Here is a 14078-nt window from a genome sequence, read left to right as displayed (position 1 = left end):
TGGGGGTGGCCCTGTTGGTGAGGAATGAGATTCAGTCCTTTGCAAGGGGGGACATAGGGTCAGGAGTAGAATCTGTGTGGATAGAACTGAGGAATAGTAAGGGCAAAAGGACCCAAATGGGTGTTGTCTACAGGCCACCAAACAGTAGCATGGATATTGGGTGCAAGTTGAATAGGGAGTTAACATTGGCATGTGGCAAAGGTAATGTCACAGTAGTTATGGGGGATTTCAACATGTGGGTGAACTGGGAGAATCAGGTTGGTGCTGGACCCCAGGATAAGGAGTTTGTAGAGTGCCTACGGGAGGCATTCTTGGAACAGCTTGTACGAGAGCCGACCAGGGACAAGACTATTCTGGATTTATTGTTATGTAATGAACAGGATTTGATAAGCGATCTTGCAGTAAAGGAGCCATTAGGAGGTAGTGATCATAACATGATAAGTTTTTATCTGCAATTTGAGAAGGATAAGGGCAGCTCGGAGGTGTCAGTGTTGCAGTTGAACAGGGGAAACTATGGAGCCATGAGGGAGGAGCTGGCCAAAGTTGACTGGACGGATAGCCTAGCAGAAAAGACAGTGGAACAGCAATGGCAGGTATTCTTGTGAATAATGCACAAGGTGCAAAATCAGTTCATCCCCCAGAGAAGGAAGGATTCAAAGAGAGGAAAGGGGCCACAGTGGTTGACAAAGGAAGTCAGAGATTGCATAGCATTAAAAAAAAGGAAGTATGACAGAGCTAAGGTGAATGGTAGGACAGATGATTGGGAAGTTTTTAAGGAACAACAGAACTTAACTAAAAAGACAATATGGGGAGAAAAAATGAGGTACGAACGCAAGCTAGCCAGGAATATAAAGGAAGATAGCAAAAGCTTTTTTAGGTATGTGAAGAGAAAGAAGATAGTTAAGAACAATGTTGGGTCCTTGAAGAATGAATTGGGTGAAATTGTTATGAGAAACAGAGAAATGGCAGAAGAACTTAATGAGTACTTTAGATCTGTTTTCACTAAAGAAGACACAAGCAATCTCCCAGATGTATGGATGGGCCAAGGACATAGAGTAACAGAGGAAATGAAACAGATTGACATTAGGAAGGAAATGGTGATGAGAAGACTGATGGGACTGAAGGCTGACAAATCCCCAGGTCCAGATGGTCTGCATCCTAGGGTACTAAAGGAGGTGGCCCTGGAAATTGTGGATGCATTGGTAATCATTTTCCAATGTTCCTTAGATTCAGGATCAGTTCCTGAGGATTGGAGAATGGCTAATGTTATACCACTTTTTAAGAAAGGAGGGAGGGAGAAAACAGAGAACTATTGACCTGTCAGCCTGACATCGGTGATGGGGAAGATGCTAGAGTCCATTACTAAGGATGAAATAGTGGCATATCTAGATAGCATCTTGTATATAGCCTCTGTGTCAAGCCTGTCACCCAGGTGCAGCCCGATGTACTTGTAGTTGATCTTTCATTGATCCTGTTATACTTGTTGTTCTATGGATTAGCTGAGAATGCCCGCAAGAAGATAAATCTCAGGGTTGTGACATATATATACTTCCGTAATAAAATTTTCTTTGAACTTTGGTACCAAAATGGACCACAATCTCTGGATGTTCACCTACCCCTCTCAGATTGCCTTGTGAATGTTGTGAGACATCCTTGACCCTGGCACCAGGGAGACAGCATACTGTAGTATTCTCGAATAAAACATGGGAGAATCGTTTTCTGTGCTTAACAAAAGCCACAGCCCTTTACTTCCATTATGAGCAAACCAAAAGCAGTCACCTGAAACTGAAGTCATTATGTCAGACGTCGTCTCTTAAAGTGAACAAAACAATGCAATGCCAGAGTTTGTGAATTATGTAGAACAGTTACTATTATAAACAATGTGTGTCACCTGATACCCATTATGTTACCCTACATTACCATTATAGAGCATTAACTAGGGCTACAGAAATACTTACCTGTGCCCCTGACTGTCTGAGGTCTTTGTTGATCAGGGTCAACCATAGAGGTTGGGTCCTAGCTGTCGATACACAAGCCTGGGCAGTGCAATATGGAGAGCAAGCTGCTGCCCATGTCGCAAGATCCCCCTGTGCACACATTTGATGAACCCAATGGAACGGCAAAGACCGATACAGTTTGGTACCAGCAGCATCACGGGAGTTACCAGTCAACAATGAATGCAATGTTGGACTGCTTTATGGGCTCCAGCTCCGGATTTTTCCTGCAGGGGTTAATTCCTGAAGACTTCCTCATGAGTGGGTACAGCGGCAAGGCAGTGGAGTCTTGAGATCAGAGTTTTCCTTCTCCTCGATGAGCTGCCAGTTGCGGCTGACGAGCCCCGTCTACCCAAAGCGACTGTTTTTAAGGCACCAGAAACCCACCTTTGCCCTTTTTCCTGTTGGTGGAAATGGTTTCGCTGGGCTTAGTAGCTCAGCCACACGTGAAAGCCAGGAGCTGGACTTGGTTGTCAAAGGTTATTTGAGATGCACACTGCTGGGAGTGGAGCATTGAATAGGTAGTGGGAGCTTATCCCCATTGCCACCTTCAGAACCAACGAGCTCCTTCCTATTGAGTCCCCAGTCACCATCACTCTGCCTGACCTTACCCTTTCATTCTTTGCCTCAGAGCTGTGCACGGAGTCCCCAACCCAGTTACTGGTGCTGGCCTCTGGAAGATTACCCTGCCAACAGTATCCAAAGGGATATATCTGTTACGATGAGAAACGACCACAGCACTGTCTGCTTACTTCCTTTGTTGCACCATCCACCGCGACCCCTGATCAGGGTCATGTGAAGCCACGGGAGCAGCTGGTGCAAATCACAAGTCCTGGCACTGACACCAGGCACACAACCTCTGAAGAGTGTTGATGATGGCTGGGGTCACCCGTCTTGTAAAGACACTGCCCAGAAAAAGGCAAAGGCAAACCACTTCTGGACATGGAAAGACTATGATCACAAATAAACAAGTTAACAAGTGAACAAATCTGTTTCTCTACCTGCATGTTACTTATGTCTCTTTGCTGAAAACTTTTGAGCCAAAGCCTGAGCTCCAAACTCTCACACCGCCCACTCTCACACTGTCCACTCTCACACTGTCCACTCTCACACCGCCCACTCTCACACTGTCCACTCTCACACTGTCCACTCTCACACCGCCCACTCTCACACTGTCCACTCTCACACTGTCCACTCTCACACTGTCCACTCTCACACTGTCCACTCTCACACCGTCCACTCTCACACTGTCCACTCTCACACTGTCCACTCTCACACTGTCCACTCTCACACCGCCCACTCTCACACCGCCCACTCTCACACTGCCCACTCTCACACCGCCCACTCTCACACCGTCCACTCTCACACTGTCCACTCTCACACTGTCCACTCTCACACCGCCCACTCTCACACCGCCCACTCTCACACTGTCCACTCTCACACCGCCCACTCTCACACCGCCCACTCTCACACTGTCCACTCTCACACCGCCCACTCTCACACTGTCCACTCTCACACTGTCCACTCTCACACTGTCCACTCTCACACTGACCACTCTCACACCGCCCACTCTCACACCGCCCACTCTCACACCGCCCACTCTCACACTGCCCACTCTCACACCGCCCACTCTCACACCGCCCACTCTCACACTGTCCACTCTCACACTGTCCACTCTCACACTGTCCACTCTCACACCGCCCACTCTCACACTGCCCACTCTCACACCGCCCACTCTCACACCGCCCACTCTCACACTGTCCACTCTCACACTGTCCACTCTCACACCGCCCACTCTCACACTGTCCACTCTCACACTGTCCACTCTCACACCGCCCACTCTCACACTGCCCACTCTCACACCGCCCACTCTCACACTGGCCCACTCTCACACTGTCCACTCTCACACTGTCCACTCTCACACTGTCCACTCTCACACCGCCCACTCTCACACTGTCCACTCTCACACTGTCCACTCTCACACCGCCCACTCTCACACTGTCCACTCTCACACCGCCCACTCTCACACCGTCCACTCTCACACTGTCCACTCACACACCGCCCACTCTCACACTGCCCACTCTCACACTGTCCACTCTCACACTGTCCACTCTCACACCGCCCACTCTCACACTGTCCACTCTCACACTGTCCACTCTCACAATGTCCACTCTCACACTGTCCACTCTCACACTGTCCTCTCTCACACAGTCCACTCTCACACTGTCCACTCTCACACCGCCCACTCTCACACTGGCCCACTCTCACACTGTCCACACTCACACTGTCCTCTCTCACACTGTCCACTCTCACACTGTCCACTCTCACACTGTCCTCTCTCACACTGTCCACTCTCACACTGTCCACTCTCACACTGTCCACTCTCACACTGTCCTCTCTCACACTGTCCACTCTCACACTGTCCACTCTCACACCGCCCACTCTCACACTGTCCACTCTCACACAGTCCACTCTCACACTGTCCACTCTCACACCGCCCACTCTCACACTGGCCCACTCTCACACTGTCCACTCTCACACTGTCCACTCTCACACTGCCCACTCTCACACCGCCCACTCTCACACTGTCCACTCTCACACCGCCCACTCTCACACTGGCCCACTCTCACACTGTCCACTCTCACACTGTCCACTCTCACACCGCCCACTCTCACACTGTCCACTCTCACACTGTCCACTCTCACACCGCCCACTCTCACACTGGCCCACTCTCACACTGTCCACTCTCACACTGTCCACTCTCACACTGCCCACTCTCACACCGCCCACTCTCACACTGTCCACTCTCACACCGCCCACTCTCACACCGCCCACTCTCACACTGTCCACTCTCACACTGTCCACTCTCACACCGCCCACTCTCACACCGCCCACTCTCACACTGTCCACTCTCACACTGTCCACTCTCACACGGGCCACTCTCACACTGTCCACTCTCACACCACCCACTCTCACACTGTCCACTCTCACACTGTCCACTCTCACACTGACCACTCTCACACTGCCCACTCTCACACCGCCCACTCTCACACTGTCCACTCTCACACTGTCCACTCTCACACTGTCCACTCTCACACCGCCCACTCTCACACCGTCCACTCTCACACCACCCACTCTCACACTGCCCACTCTCACACCGTCCACTCTCACACCGCCCACTCTCACACTGTCCACTCTCACACCGCCCACTCTCACACTGCCCACTCTCACACTGTCCACTCTCACACTGTCCACTCTCACACTGTCCACTCTCACACTGCCCACTCTCACACTGTCCACTCTCACACCGCCCACTCTCACACTGTCCACTCTCACACCACCCACTCTCACACCGCCCACTCTCACACTGTCCACTCTCACACCGCCCACTCTCACACTGTCCACTCTCACACAGTCCACTCTCACACTGTCCACTCTCACACTGCCCACTCTCACACTGTCCACTCTCACACTGTCCACTCTCACACTGTCCACTCTCACGCTGTCCACTCTCACACTGTCCACTCTCACACTGTCCACTCTCACACCACCCACTCTCACACTGTCCACTCTCACACTGTCCACTCTCACACCGCCCACTCTCACACTGTCCACTCTCACACCGCCCACTCTCACACTGTCCACTCTCACACTGTCCACTCTCACACTGTCCACTCTCACACCGCCCACTCTCACACCGCCCACTCTCACACTGCCCACTCTCACACTGTCCACTCTCACACTGTCCACTCTCACACCGCCCACTCTCACACTGTCCACTCTCACACTGTCCACTCTCACAATGTCCACTCTCACACTGTCCACTCTCACACCGTCCACTCTCACACTGTCCACTCTCACACTGTCCACTCTCACACTGTCCACTCTCACACTGCCCACTCTCACACTGTCCACTCTCACACCGCCCACTCTCACACAGTCCACTCTCACACTGTCCACTCTCACACCGCCCACTCTCACACTGTCCACTCTCACACCGCCCACTCTCACACCGCCCACTCTCACACTGTCCACTCTCACACTGTCCACTCTCACACCGCCCACTCTCACACCGCCCACTCTCACACCGCCCACTCTCACACCGCCCACTCTCACACTGTCCACTCTCACACTGTCCACTCTCACACTGAAGAGTGTTGATGATGGCTGGGGTCACCCGTCTTGTAAAGACACTGCCCAGAAAAAGGCAAAGGCAAACCACTTCTGGACATGGAAAGACTATGATCACAAATAAACAAGTTAACAAGTGAACAAATCTGTTTCTCTACCTGCATGTTACTTATGTCTCTTTGCTGAAAACTTTTGAGCCAAAGCCTGAGCTCCAAACTCTCACACCGCCCACTCTCACACTGTCCACTCTCACACGGGCCACTCTCACACTGTCCACTCTCACACTGTCCACTCTCACACCGTCCACTCTCACACTGTCCACTCTCACACTGTCCACTCTCACACTGTCCACTCTCACACCGTCCACTCTCACACTGTCCACTCTCACACTGTCCACTCTCACACGGGCCCACTCTCACACAGGCACACTCTCATGCTAGCCCACTCTCACACTAGCCCATTCTCACACGGGCCCACTCTCACACTGCCCACTCTCACACTGTTCACTCTCACACTGGCCCACTCTCACACTGACCCATTCTCACACTGTCCACTCTCACACTGGCCCACTCTCACACTGACCCATTCTCACACTGTCCTCTCTCACACTGGCCCACTCTCACACTGTCCACTCTCACACTGTCCACTCGCACGCTTGCCCACTCTCACACTGACCCATTCTCACACGGGCCCACTGTGAACCTGTCCACTCTCACACTGGCCCACTCTCACACGGGCCCACTCTCATGCTGGCCCACTCTCACACTGTCCACTCTCACACTGGCCCACTCTCACACTGGCCCACTCTCACACGGGCCCACTCTCATGCTGGCCCACTCTCACACTGACCCATTCTCACACGGGCCCACTCTCACACTGGCCCATTCTCACACTGTCCACTCTCACATGGGCCCACTCTCACACTGACCCATTCTCACACTGGCCCATTCTCACACGGGCCTACTCTCACACTGACCCTCTATCACACTGACACACTATCACACTGGCCCATTCTCACACTGGCCCATTCTCACACGGTCCCACTCTCACACTGGCCCACTTTCACACTGGCCCTCTCTCACACTGGCCCACTCTCACGCATGCCCACTCTCACACTAGCCCATTCTCACACGGGCCCACTCTCCCACTGCCCACTCTCACACTGTTCACTCTCACACTGGCCCACTCTCACACTGACCCATTCTCACACTGTCCACTCTCACACTGGCCCACTCTCACACTGACCCATTCTCACACTGTCCTCTCTCACACTGGCCCACTCTCACACTGTCCACTCTCACACTGTCCACTCGCACGCTTGCCCACTCTCACACTGACCCATTCTCACACGGGCCCACTGTGAACCTGTCCACTCTCACACTGGCCCACTCTCACACGGGCCCACTCTCATGCTGGCCCACTCTCACACTGTCCACTCTCACACTGGCCCACTCTCACACTGGCCCACTCTCACACGGGCCCACTCTCATGCTGGCCCACTCTCACACTGACCCATTCTCACACGGGCCCACTCTCACACTGGCCCATTCTCACACTGTCCACTCTCACATGGGCCCACTCTCACACTGACCCATTCTCACACTGGCCCATTCTCACACGGGCCTACTCTCACACTGACCCTCTATCACACTGACACACTATCACACTGGCCCATTCTCACACTGGCCCATTCTCACACGGTCCCACTCTCACACTGGCCCACTTTCACACTGGCCCTCTCTCACACTGGCCCACTCTCACGCATGCCCACTCTCACACTGACCCATTCTCACACGGGCCCACTGTGACCCTGTCCACTCTCACACTGGCCCACTCTCACACGGGCCCACTCTCATGCTGGTCCACTCTCACACTGTCCACTCTCACACTGGCCCACTCTCACACGGACCCACTGTGACCCTGTCCACTCTCACACTGGCCCACTCTCATGCTGGCCCACTCTCACACTGACCCATTCTCACACTGGCCCACTTTCACACTGGCCATCTCTCACACTGGCCCACTTTCACACTGGCCCACTCTCACACTGGCCCACTCTCACACGGGCCCATTCTCACACGGGCCCACTCTCACACTGGCCCATTCTCACACTGTCCACTCTCACATGGGCCCACTCTCACACTGACCCATTCTCACAGGGGCCTACTCTCACACTGACCCTCTATCACACTGACCCACTCTCACACTGGCCCACTTTCACACTGGCACACTCTCACACTGGCCCACTTTCACACTGGCCCACCCTCACACTGGACAGTGCCACACTGGCCCACCCTCAGGCTGTCAAAATACTCAAACATTTTCAAACCTAATGACTATTCACTCAGGTGAACACAAAAATGTCACTGTCCATTAAACCAAACCCTCAGAGAAAGTCATCAGCAGCGTAAATTGAAACGGAAAGTTGAAAGAGAAAGTAATTGCAAAAAAGAGAAAAGTAATGATTTGAAATTTTCTGTATTGGTAGTTGATGGGGGAGTACATTTGTCAGTGGCGTACCGAAGCAGAAATATATTCCCATTATAACTGCGGTTCCCTCTCATTTTGAAATGTCATGTCAAACCCACACAAAGATAATAGAGCCCACAGACCACTACCAAAAATATTCAAAACTGCAAAACAATGCAACCACATTTCATAAGATACAGGGAGCTTTAGAGTATATCTTACCAACTGCTGTCACGGCACTGGGATAGGTGACAGGACCAGGAAGACAAGATTGTTACTGCCTGGCGAAGACATAACAGGACAGTTTTAAGCAGGCTGAACTCCATTATTCTCCCCTCACTGGGAGTCTGTGAAAAAACACAGGGACATAGGGAGTTTAAGACCTCACTGAACCGAAACTGTTCATACCCTTGCTGTGTGTGATATATAGACACACATATATATAACCCACACTATTCCTGCCCATGGAGTGTGTGATCAGACAACGTAGAGGCAGTTTGACATGTATATAACCTGCACTATCCCTACCCTGAGAGTGTGTGATCAGGCAGTCAAGAGGGAGTTTGATATGTATATAACCTGCACTATCCCTACCCTGAGAGTGTGTGATCAGGCAGTCAAGAGGGAGTTTGTTATGTATATAACCTGCACTATCCCTACCCTGAGAGTGTGTGATCAGGCAGTCAAGAGGGAGTTTGATATGTATATAACCTGCACTGTCTCTACACTCGGAGTGTGTGAACGGACAGTGTAGAAGGAGTTTGATATGTCTATAACCTGCACTGTCCCTACCCTGGGAGTGTGTGATCAGACAATCTAGAGGGAGTTTGATACTGTATATATCCTGCACTGTCCCTACCCGGGGAGTGTGTGATCAGACAGTGTAGAGGGAGTAAGATATGTCTATAACCTGCACTGTCCCTACCCTGGGAGTGTGTGATCAGGCAGTGTAGAGGGAGTATGATACTGTATATATCCTGCACTGTCCCTACTCGGGGAGTGTGTGATCAGGCAGTGTAGAGGGAGCATGATACTGTATATATCCTGCACTGTCCTACCCTCTGAGTGTATGATCAGACAGTGTATAGGGAGTTTGATATGTATATAACCTGCACTGTCCCTACCTTGTGTGTGTGTGATCGGACAGTGTAGAGAGAGTATGATACTGTATATATCCTGCACTGTCCGTACACATTGAGTGTGCGATCAGACAGTGTAGAGGGAGTATGATACTGAATATATCCTGCGATTTCCCTACCCTGGGAGTGTGTGATCAGACAGTGTTTAATGAGATTGATATGTATATAACTTGCACTGTCCCTACCGTGGGAGTGTGTGATCAGATAGTGTAGAGGGAGTATGATACTGTATAAAACCTGCACTGTCCCTACCGTGGGAGTGTGTGATCTGAAAATGTAGAGGGAGTATGATGCTGTATATATACTGCACTGTCCCTATCCTGGGAGTGTGTGATCAGGCAGTGCAGAGGGAGTTTGATATTGTATATATCCTGCACTGTCCCTACCTTAGAGTGTGTGATCAGATAGTGTAGAGAATGTTTGATATGTATATAACCTGCACTGTACCTAACCTGCATGTGTGTGATCGGACAGTGTAGAAGGAGTATGATACAGTATATAACCTGCACTGTCCCTACACTGGGTGTGTGTGATCAGTCACTGTAGAGAATGTTTGATATGTTTATAACCTGCACTGTCCCTACACTGGGAGTGTGTGATCAGACAGTTTAGAGGGAGACTGATACTGTATATAGCCTGCATTGTCACTACCCGGAGTGTATGTGATCAGGCAGTGGAGAGGGAGATGGTTATGTATATAACCTGCACTGACCCTACCCTGGGAATGTGTGATCGGACAGAGTAGAGGAAGTATGATACTGTATATATCCTGCACCGTCCCTACCCTGGGAGTATGTTATCAGGTAGTGTACAGGGAGATTGATATGTATATAACCTGCATTGTCCCTAACTTGTGTGTGTGTGATCGGACAGTGTAGAGGGAGTATGATACTGTATATATCCTGCACTGTCCGTACCCTTTGAGTGTGCGATCAGACAGTGTAGAGGGAGTATGATACTGAATATATCCTGCGCTTTCCCTACCCTGGGAATGTATGATCAGACAGTGTTGAATGAGATTGATATGTATATAACCTGCACTATCCCTACCCTGGCAGTGTGTGACTTGGCAGTGTAGAGGGAGTATGATATTGTATATATCCTGCACTGTCTCTACACTGGGAGTGTGTGATCAGACAGTGTTGAGGGTGTTTGATATGTATTTAAGCAGCACTGTCTCTACACTGGGTGTGTGTGTGAACGGACAGTGTAGAAGAAGTTTGATATGTATATAACCTGCACTGTCCCTACCCTGGGAGTGTGTGATCAGACAATCTAGAGGGAGTTTGCTACTGTATATATACAGCACTGTCCCAACCAGGGAGTATGTGATCAGTCAGTGTTGAATGAGATTGATGTGTATATCACCTGCACTGACCCTACCCTGGGAGTGTGTGATCAGGCAGTGTAGAGGGAGCATGATACTGTATAGATCCTGCACTGTCCTACCCTCTGAGTGTATGATCAGACAGTGTACAGGGAGATTGATATGTCTATAACCTGCACTGTCCCTACCCTGGGAGTGTGTGATCTGGTAGTGCAGAGGGAGTTTGATATTGTATATATCCTGCACTGTCCCTAACTTAGAGTGTGTGATCAGACAGTGTAGAGGGAGTATGATACTGAATATATCCTGCGCTTTCCCTACCCTGGGAGTGTGTGATCAGACAGTGTTGAATGAGATTGATATGTATATAACCTGCACTATCCCTACCATGGCAGTGTGTGATCTGGCAGTGCAGAGGGAGTATGATATTGTATATATCCTGCACTGTCCCTACCCTGGGAGTGTGTGATCAGAGAGTGCAGAGGGAGTTTGATACTGTATATATCTTGCACTGTCCCTACCCTGGGAGTGTGTGATCAGACAGTGTAAAGGAAGTTTGATATGTATATAACATGCACTGTCCCAACCCTGGGAGTGTGAGATCAGACAGTGTAGAGGGTGTTTGACACTGTATATATGCTGCACTGTCTCGACACTTGGTGTGTGTGATCGGACAGTGTAGACGGAGTAAGATACTGTATATATCCTGCACTGTCCCTACCTGGGGAGTGTGTGATCAGTCACTGTAGAGAATGTTTGATATGTTTATAACCTTCACTGTCCCTACACTGGGGGTGTGTGATCAGACAGTTTAGAGGGAGATTAATACTGTATATAGCCTGCACTGTCACTTCCCGGGGTGTATGTGATCAGGCAGTGGAGAGGGAGATGGTTATGTACATAACCTGCACTGTCCCTACCCTGGCAGTGTGTGATCAGACAGTGTAAAGGAAGTTTGATATGAATATAACATGCACTGTCTCTACGCTGGCAGTGTGTGATCTGGCAGTGCAGAGGGAGTATGATATTGTATATATCCTGCACTGTCCCTACCTTAGAGTGTGTTATCAGACAGTTTCGAGGGAGTAAGATATAGTATATAACCTGCACTATCCCTACACTGGGAGTGTGTTATCAGACAGTTTCGAGGGAGTAAGATACAGTATATAACCTGCACTGTCCCTACACTGGGGGTGTGTGATCAGACAGTTTCGAGGGAGTATGATACAGTATATAACCTGCACTGTCCCTGCCTGGGGAGTGTGTGATCAGTCACTGTAGAGAATGTTTGATATGTTTATAACCTGCACTGTCCCTACACTGGGAGTGTGTTATCAGACAGTTTCGAGGGAGTATGATACAGTATATAACCTGCACTGTCCCTGCCTGGGGAGTGTGAGATCAGTCACTGTAGAGAATGTTTGATATGTTTATAACCTGCACTGTCCCTACACTGGGAGTGTGTTATCAGACAGTTTCGAGGGAGTATGATAATATAACCTGCACTGTCCCTACCCTGGGAGTGTGTGATCAGGCAGTATAGAATGATTATGATACTGTATATAACCTGCACTGTCCCTACCGTGGGAGTGTTTGATCAGAAAATGTAGAGAGAGTATGATACAGTATATACCCTGCACTGTCCCTACACTGGGTGTGTGTGATCAGACAGTTTAGAGGCAGATTGATACTGTATATAGCCTGCATTGTCACTACCCGGGGTGTATGTGATCAGGCAGTGGAGAGGGAGATGGTTATGTATATAACCTGCACTGTCCCTACCCTGGGAGTGTGTGATCAGACAGTGTTGAATGAGATTGATATGTATATAACCTGCACTGTCCCTACCCTGGGAGTGTGTGATCATACAGTGTAAAGGAAGTTTGATATGTATATAACATGCACTGTCCCAACCCTGGGAGTGTGAGATCAGACAGTGTAGAGGGTGTTTGACACTGTATATATGCTGCACTGTCTCCACAATGGGTGTGTGTGATCGGACAGTGTAGACGGAGTAAGATACTGTATATATCCTGCACTGTCCCTACCTGGGGAGTGTGTGATCAGAGAGTGCAGAGGGAGTTTGATAAGGTATATATCCTGCACTGTCCCAACCCTGGGAGTGTGTGATCATACAGTGTAAAGGAAGTTTGATATGTATATAACATGCACTGTCCCAACCCTGGGAGTGTGAGATCAGACAGTGTAGAGGGTGTTTGACACTGTATATATGCTGCACTGTCTCCACAATGGGTGTGTGTGATCGGACAGTGTAGACGGAGTAAGATACTGTATATATCCTGCACTGTCCCTACCTGGGGAGTGTGTGATCAGAGAGTGCAGAGGGAGTTTGATAAGGTATATATCCTGCACTGTCCCAACCCTGGGAGTGTGTGATCAGACAGTGTAAAGGAAGTTTGATATGTATATAACCTGCACTATCCCTACACTGGGAGTGTGTTATCAGACAGTTTCGAGGGAGTAAGATACAGTATATAACCTGCACTGTCCCTACACTGGGGGTGTGTGATCAGACAGTTTCGAGGGAGTATGATACAGTATATAACCTGCACTGTCCCTGCCTGGGGAGTGTGTGATCAGTCACTGTAGAGAATGTTTGATATGTTTATAACCTGCACTGTCCCTACACTGGGAGTGTGTGATCAGACAGTTTCGAGGGAGTATGATACAGTATATAACCTGCACTGCCCCTGCCTGGGGAGTGTGAGATCAGTCACTGTAGAGAATGTTTGATATGTTTATAACCTGCACTGTCCCTACACTGGGAGTGTGTTATCAGACAGTTTCGAGGGAGTATGATACAGTATATAACCTGCACTGTCCCTGCCTGGGGAGTGTGAGATCAGTCACTGTAGAGAATGTTTGATATGTTTATAACCTGCACTGTCCCTACACTGGGAGTGTGTGATCAGACAGTGTTGAATGAGATTGATATGTATATAACCTGCACTATCCCTACCGTGGGAGTGTGTGATCAGAAAATGTAGAGGGAGTATG

The 14078-nt window shown here is 49.8% G+C and overlaps 1 protein-coding gene and 1 long non-coding RNA gene across 5 annotated transcripts in view; one reads left to right on the top strand and one right to left on the bottom strand.

Annotated features, from left to right (window-relative positions):
- Nucleotides 1-14078, top strand: part of LOC132402225 (leucine-rich repeat and fibronectin type III domain-containing protein 1-like) — a 485636-nt gene that overhangs the window by 421598 nt on the left and 49960 nt on the right. The gene's annotated exons all lie outside the window — the stretch shown is intronic.
- LOC132402226 (uncharacterized) overlaps nt 1-14078 on the bottom strand; it is a 107687-nt gene that overhangs the window by 51174 nt on the left and 42435 nt on the right. The window contains exon 2 of the long non-coding RNA XR_009514850.1: nt 8817-8941. This is a non-coding gene — a long non-coding RNA (uncharacterized LOC132402226). The remainder of the gene's footprint in view (nt 1-8816; nt 8942-14078) is intronic.

This window comes from Hypanus sabinus, chromosome 11 (assembly GCF_030144855.1).
Source record: "Hypanus sabinus isolate sHypSab1 chromosome 11, sHypSab1.hap1, whole genome shotgun sequence".
Lineage (NCBI taxonomy): Eukaryota > Metazoa > Chordata > Chondrichthyes > Myliobatiformes > Dasyatidae > Hypanus > Hypanus sabinus.
Note: the sequence above shows the minus strand (reverse complement) of the source record. Positions and strands in the feature narration are given on the sequence as shown.